The following is an 8028-nucleotide window of genomic DNA, read 5'->3' on the forward strand; positions in this document are numbered from 1 at the left end:
ACGACCCGGATCCTCTATGGCACAGCAGGATGTCTGGTGTACATCAAACGGTTAAGAGCACAACAACAACAAATGCAGTTTTATCCCAATCTAATGAGGTCAACTACATTGATTCAAACACAACAATGGAAAACTGAGTTATAACAAAAGAATAGAAAAAGAGAAGAAACATAGAAAATGGAAAAAAATAAATGACAAATGAAAGATAAAATAAGAATGAAGAAAGATAATAAGAGGGAAGAAGCCCAACCCAACACGGCAAGAGAAACTCAGCTAAATGGTGTCTATTACATGGATCATTGTCCTCCAATAAGCCCCATCCAAAGTCATAGTTGGTACAAGACTTGGGCATGCAACCCAAAAAAAATCAACATGGCCAAGTATAAGTTCCTGAATTAGAAATATCTATTATTCAGAAAAAAACTTAAGGAAATTTATGAAACACCCCATAAAAATGGAACAATACTCAAGTCACCCCCTCTTATTTGAAAATATTCAGAACACCCCCTGCTTTAGAGTCCTATATTACAGATTAATCCCTACCGTTAGTTTTACGTTGTTAACTGATGAAGTCAGCTAGTTAAATTTATTTAAAACCCTAAACTACCCTTGACCAGTGTATAGTTACTATTTTACCCTTGAAATCTAAAAACCCCCAAATTGATCTTCTTCTGCACACCACTTTCTTCCTCATATGACTTGCAACTCAATCTTTGCATACCTGTCTGATTGATCCAATCAAAGCACCATAGTTTAGCAAGACATGATTGATTCTGAATGGTAACTGATGTAGGCCAATTGGAGCCATCCCTGTGTAATACAATTTTCAACACACGATGAGCCGACGATTCCAAATTTGATTCTCACAACACCTTTACAGAGCCCACAACCGACGGGAACAATAAGGACGTAGCAAAGAAGCCTGAAACAACTACCGAAGATACTTCCACACCTGATCTCGATTCTAGCCTCTCAAAGATTTCAGAAGACATCAATCGCTTCCTCTTCCTCTTCGAATCAAACCAAACCCCAGAAGAAATCCCCAATTCTGTTGATGAATTTGCAAACCTTTTTGAAGCCTAGATCTCCAAATAGTGAATGTTGTGCCTTATCTAAACCAGATTCAGCCAAGGCAGACAATTTCCCCAGTTACTCACTGGGGACAATGTCAAACCGAGCAGGATTGTAGCGGCAATGATCACCATCGGGTATGAGACAAAGTGTTTACGGGTTTATCTCACGCCCTATTCTGCAAGGAATATAATATCATATAAAGGGTGACTAGGACGACGCGTGTCATCCTACTAAACCGCCTTGGATCACGACAGGTTGTCCCACGCGCCATGTCCAGTCATATTAACACAATATAATATTAGAATGCGAAAGAGAGAATATTACATTCCAATTATCGTGAGTAAAGCGTATATATCGAATAGTTACAAGATGTTCAAAGCTAAATGATAAATACAATATAATTAGTTACATTTTCAATGACCATCTAATAACTATCAAAACGGTATAATAGTAAGTATTTCACCATAGGCCTTAGCCTCAAAAGTAATCAAAAAGGGATCGAGTCCGAATATCCTCACGACATCCCGTAGGTATATTTATTTCGAATAGACACATGTTGCCAATCCAAATGGTCCTCATACTATCCAAGAAATTTCACCAAAACACAACGGTCATAATTTTTTGAATATGTTCTTAAATTCATTCGAGACTACACCAAATTCATATGGGAAAAGAATATAGTCCTGGCATTCTCTTTATTGGAACTATGTTTGTATTTAGTTTTGTTTTGAATTGGTCAAGGCCCAAGGGTCATTTACCTTGGAAAATAAAAGGGAAAAAAATCAAAGTTGTTTTATCTGTTTAAAAGTTCTATATGTTTTATTAAAAAAGAAGGGACAAATGACTAAATGTAAATAAATGAAGGTGAAAGTTACCGATCATTAGGGTGAAGAGAGAGTCTCTTCATCCATGATGATTTGACATTGGCCTCTCCCACCTCCACGTAATCCGTGACTCGATTACCCAACACCTAAACCCCCTGTTGTAAGGGTCGTAGCATAAGGGTGTGAAATCCTAGCCACAATATACTACATGCAAGTCCTATCGTCCCGAGAGGTAATCCGGCGCATCAACTTTTCATCCGGTTTAGTGCCCGTTACGCAAGACTGCACGGCGCATTGATTCAACATGACATTCAACAAAATTTCTTCATAAATGTATATAGTGTTGTTGCACACCCAAGCACCGGACCCATCAAGGTACAACATTACCAATCAACATTATAACAAACAGAGATATAAAATTATGCAATATGCGCAAACATGCTTATTAATTATAATGATTACATAATATATAATGCAATAATAATAACAAGCCCAAACAACCACACCCACTCACAACGTATCGCAAGCACCCAGTTTATCGTTGTCGCCTCGATCAAGCAATAAGCCACAAAAGTGAATATTTTAACCTATACAAAGAGTGGAATAAGGTTACACGAGCGAAAGGAACGGATCCCCAAAAGGTCTCCCATAAACACTTAAGTATAAGGTTTCGTAGACGAAGTGGTTGCAGGTGGTTTCATGCCCAAATTCTCGCAACCACATGTAAATCCTAGGAAAGGGGTTCGGGACGTTTAGTCAAGGTCGGATGCGAGATGTGGTTTTAAAAGAAACCGAGTGTAAATCCGAGCTTCCACAGGGGCTTAGGACAATTTTTGTCAAGGTCGGATGCGGATGTGGTTTGTAAAACGAATCGAGTGTAAATCCGATCTTCACAGAATCCTTCTCGGGAAGGTAATTTGGGTGGTTTCTTGCAGTGCAAACCACATGTAAACCCTCACACCTTCAGGTCCAAAATCCGAAGGATTCCCTCCAAGGACCCCATTTCAAGGTGGTTTTAAAGCACAAGGACTTCTAGAAAACTCCATCCTAAGCTCATTAGGGTCCAACCTTAAATCTCCCAAAAGGCAATGAGAACCCTCACATTAGAGCTCATAATGGAGTGAACTAACTCCATCATAGCTTGGCTTTAAAGCTCCATCTACTCCCTAAGTTCCAAGAGAGATCTAGGTCAATCTCTCCCATTACCCAACCCCTTTTAAAACCCAAAATAGAAGAAGGAAGAAGCTTACCTACCCCCAAGATGAGAGCTCCACGATTTATGGCCCAAGAAATGGGGTCTCCACCTTCCTCCAAGCCTCTCTCTCCTTCCTCTTTCTCTTCCTCTCCTCTTTCTCTCCTCTTTCTCTCCTCCACGATTTAGGGTAGAAGAGAATAGTAAAGGAGAAGTAATGTTCTCTCTCTCCCTCATGGACTCATTTATAATAAATGGGTCTTTGGGTACCTCTAGTCAATTGGGTCATGAGGCCTAATGGGTCAACCCATTAGTCCTATGTGGGTAAGTGGATGGAATAACCCATCATTGGGTCAATAGGTTATATGGGCCTGCCCACAACCTCAATTAGGGAAAAGCCCATTCTTAGATGGGTTCATATGAGATGGGTATAAGTCCCCAATATACTTCCTAAAGGTACGCGGGACCCGAACTTAAATTATTCCCTTCTCTCATGAAATAGCTCGAGCGGTTCAAGCCCGGACCCACACTTCGAGGTTACAATGGGAAGAATAATTAATAAGTCTTGAGGCTAGAACTTACCTTTCCCCCTGTCATGGTTTATTACCCATGACCCAAACAACTCGCACGGCAATGCTAAGCTCATCACCGAACGAAATATCCAGCTCGAGGTGACGGTCCAGGATGCTCTCTCCGAACTCCTCGCTTCCGGGCTGGTACTTGGAGGGTAATCGACGAAGTCGCCGTCAACGAACTTTCCCCACGGCGGTTGAGGAATCTTTCCTCCACAGCAAACCGTGCTTTGGTCAACGATTTTGTAGCTAGGTTTGACCATCATGGAGAAAGTGTCACCAGCATACATGGGTGGTATCTACACGTCACGAGAAGAAATGATATTTAATTATATCCCGGTACGGTATAACATTCTGAGAACCACTCCTTCTCAACCAAAGCCCCTGTCATGATGTCTCCCTCCATTAACCTACTCTTCTTGGCAGCGAGAGAGGAGGGTTGGGTCATCGCCGCTGCCGTCTCCGAGAGTTACAAAAGCGAGAGAGTGAGAGAGAGTTGGGTTTGAAACCATAGTTAGTGAGGTAAAACCTGTCATTTTCACAAGTGTAGATGTACTAAAAAAATGTAAGAAGCAATTATAATTCTTGAAAATAACATAATAAATTAATAACAAATAATTTTAAAAATCCTTTTTTATTTTTTGACTTCAAGAACTTTTGAGAATAAGACAAGTGGCTTGATAAATCAACAGATGGTTGACCCAGACATTCCCTTATATATTTATTCCGAATAGTACATGTTGCCAATCCAAATGGTCCTCATACTATCCAAGAAATTTCACCAAAACACAACGGTCATAATTTTTTTGAATATGTTCTTAAATTCATTCGAGACTACACCAAATTCATATGGGAAAAGAATATAGTCCTGGCATTCTCTTTATTGGAACTATGTTTGTATTTAGTTTTGTTTTGAATTGGTCAAGGCCCAAGGGTCATTTACCTTGGAAAATAAAAGGGAAAAAAAATCAAAGTTGTTTTATCTGTTTAAAAGTTCTATATGTTTTATTAAAAAAAGAAGGGACAAATGACTAAATGTAAATAAATGAAGGTGAAAGTTACTCGTCATTAGGGTGAAGAGAGAGTCTCTTCATCCATGATGATTTGACATTGTGATCGGATTCCTCGAAGAGTGAGTTTCAACATTAACTCCCACCCTATTGAGAAAGATCTGAAACCTATGGATGAATAGATTCTGAAAAACCTGATCCATAAATGCATATGAGAAAGATCATTGTTTAGGCCTCTAGAGCCTATATATGCGTAGTGGCAATTGAGAGCATGCACGCAAATATTGTTCTGACCGTGATTTCTTCTTTTGCATGGGATAACGTGGTACTTTTGCACTTTTCTATGTCTAAGCGTAGGGAATCACACAGGTCACACGACCAATAGTGTTCATTTCCCCTAATGCATATATAAAATAAGGGAAAAAGATCTCTGTCCGGGAATGTGGCCTACACCAGCACTTCCATGAGTCTATCTCTTTCCTTCCCATGTGAAAAGACACCTCTGCCACCTTGTTTCAAGGAGGAGAGAGATAGACTCATGGGAGTGCTAGCGTAGGCCACACTCCCTTACAGAAAACTGCTTCCGTTTTAATAGGAATCAATGGATGGATTGGCCTTCCCTAAAGGTATATCCTAAAATAAGTGCTATCCACTATTTTTTATACTTTTTTTTTTTATAATAGAAGAGATTAGTAGTTTGTACTTTTATACTTATGTATTTTATTTTTGTGGTAGTATCAATATTATGAGTGTCAATCTCAATTAGTCGGGCCTAATCAGTCCCCATCAATTTATAGTCTCATATTGTTCCACCCGTTTAGGAAATCGATCAGCATTGTAAACAAGACATGGACATGATTCTCTTCGGTCGATTATATATCTATAATTGGGTCCAAAGTAATTGGATTATTCGGGCTTTAAACGGACTAATTGATTAAACTAACCGGATTGTAAATGTCGACTCTGGGGACCCTAACTTGCACTAAGAACACCAATTATTAACTAAATCGGTGCTGGAGTCCAAGTGTGCAATACGTTTTGTCATCAATCGGATTGATCTCGGACTTCAATCAGACAGTTCAGGTACGGCCTATTAGTGTGGGCCAAAAGTTTGCGTTGGAAAAGTATTGAGTCTTCATTGTTGCTAAGGAATCGGAGCGCGGCTCTATCTTAAAAAGCGAAGTTTCGTGATCAAATTTTCATTGCTGTATAATTTCTTAGGACCACCTGCATAAGATTCACTAGGGCTCAGAAACTTTCAATTAATTATGGCACAGGGGTCATATACGAGCCCAAGAGGAGATTTAATCGGTCTAAAATCGGATACCTTCCTGTCTCCATAAAAAAGAATCGCAGGGCGGCGACACGAGAGAGGATTGTACTCAAGTCCCCACCACAGGAAACGTCTGGAACGGTGTGGAGTATGTGGACTAATCACAGCCGAGTGTCCATATGCGCTAGGTACACGAGGCAACAGCTGAACCATAGTAGCTGTGTAGTACATAACGAGCATGTGAAGACGTGTGTCCACGTAGGCCCCGGATGACGGATGGGTGTGTACACTTTTGTTTTTGTGGGTGCTTCGTATGTGTGGTTGTGGTTGAATACTTGAATGATGAATCCAAAGCCATTCCTATCCGATATGTGTGTCTCAAATTCTAGTACCTGTTTTAAAAATCTTGGTGGTGATTGAAATGAGAATGTTTTTTGAGATACGGGGGGTTTTGATTAAACTCGATGAATTGATTTGATGGAGGAGTGTTTGTATACTTTACCCGTCTTGTTGTAAAGGGAGTGAGATTTGAGGTTTTTCAATTTAGAGATTTTAGGTGAGAGCTTGCAACGATGTTTAAGACGTTCTTGAGATATCTCAACATTGTGACTTAATTCCATTGCATAGTGAAATATCTTCAGCTTCGCCCGTAGACGTAGCACATCATATTGGTGTGAACCACATTAAATCTGGATCGTCTTACTTTGTTTTTGTTTTCTATTCGTATTTGTTGTTGTTTGTTTTAACAACGTCTCCTTCAGGTCTCAATCTCCAGAAATTATAAAGTTTGTTCCTTGTTCAAATATCTCGTGGAAACATAACATCTCCACCACAATAGCCCCTTCAATCCTCATCATCTCCGTCGAAGATGAGAAGAATACAACCATGTCATCCTCGCCATTGCCAAATTAAAACAAACCTTTCATTTTTCTCATTTTACATTCAATGGTTTACAACCAAGTGAACCTTAAACGAATCCATAGGTGACAGTGCAAACGATGCGACCTCTTAACGTTTAGCATGTTGGCTTGCTGCTGATCCTGAACTCCTCCCGACCCACTTCCATTTTTACCATTTTGGTTATGGGGAAAAGCACTAGATGCCCTCATTTAGCCAAAATTTAGGCAGCATTAGGTATGCATTCTAAGTTGATTTCGTGTTCTCAGAAGATGAAAATAGTTGTTTTATCATCTGATAATACAAAATCAACCTAGAATGCGTTCCAAGAATGCATACCAGACATAGCCTTAGTGACAAACAATAAATGTGGAATTACCTAGGATGGTTGATGTTACAATGTCATGAGATTTATCTTTATTCACATCTAGCTCCCCCCCCCCCCCCCTCTCACCCTCTTGGAGCTACCGACGGAGTACTAGCTCAGATTCTCGTACGGGCCTGAGTCACACAAATAGAATCCAATGGTGAAACCCACATCTCTTGGATTCCATTTGAGTGGCTCAGGCTGAACGACAATGGTTCTCATACGATAACCTAACCTACACTCAGCACAGTATAGAGCTCCTCTCTATTTTCTTCCACTGGACCTATCTACTGACTGGTGAGGAGCCGTGCCAAGAAATTGATACCCGCTAAACATGTAAAATTTGCTACACGTAACAACAAATCAGAGTGGCGCAGCGGAAGCGTGGTGGGCCCATAACCCACAGGTCCCAGGATCGAAACCTGGCTCTGATAGAGTGGCTTCCCTCAACTCTTTTTTTCACAACTTTTTTATTCACAAAAAAAAATACAAAATTTTGCTGCACCATTTTTGGCGTTAGGTTCTATATTTATAGCGCCAAGATGCTAACCATTTCCATTCGTTCTAATAAGCAGGGAAGGAATTTCGTTGAAGATTAGAGTGAAGTGTAAAACTTCACTAGGCATAGTGATACGTAGCTTTTCCTAATTTCAATTACCATATTTTGAAAACCTTTTTAATTGTTTTTTATAGGTAAGAACCTTTGAGTTAGCTATGCAAAATTGCTGGTACTAGCTGGATATATTCAACAAAACAGCCTATGTGATTGGCTCATTCACCTCTCTAGTATCCACCCCCCCCCCCCAAAAAAAAAAAGAA

The 8028-nt window shown here is 39.9% G+C and overlaps 1 protein-coding gene and 1 non-coding gene across 5 annotated transcripts in view; one reads left to right on the forward strand and one right to left on the reverse strand.

The window, feature by feature from the left end:
* LOC122662590 (phototropin-2-like) overlaps positions 1-8028 on the reverse strand; it is a 98250-nt gene that overhangs the window by 83185 nt on the left and 7037 nt on the right. The window lies entirely within an intron of this gene.
* On the forward strand, positions 7572-7643 carry TRNAM-CAU. Its single transcript has one exon. It is a non-coding gene; the product is annotated as a tRNA-Met (tRNA).

This window comes from Telopea speciosissima, chromosome 5 (assembly GCF_018873765.1).
Source record: "Telopea speciosissima isolate NSW1024214 ecotype Mountain lineage chromosome 5, Tspe_v1, whole genome shotgun sequence".
Lineage (NCBI taxonomy): Eukaryota > Viridiplantae > Streptophyta > Magnoliopsida > Proteales > Proteaceae > Telopea > Telopea speciosissima.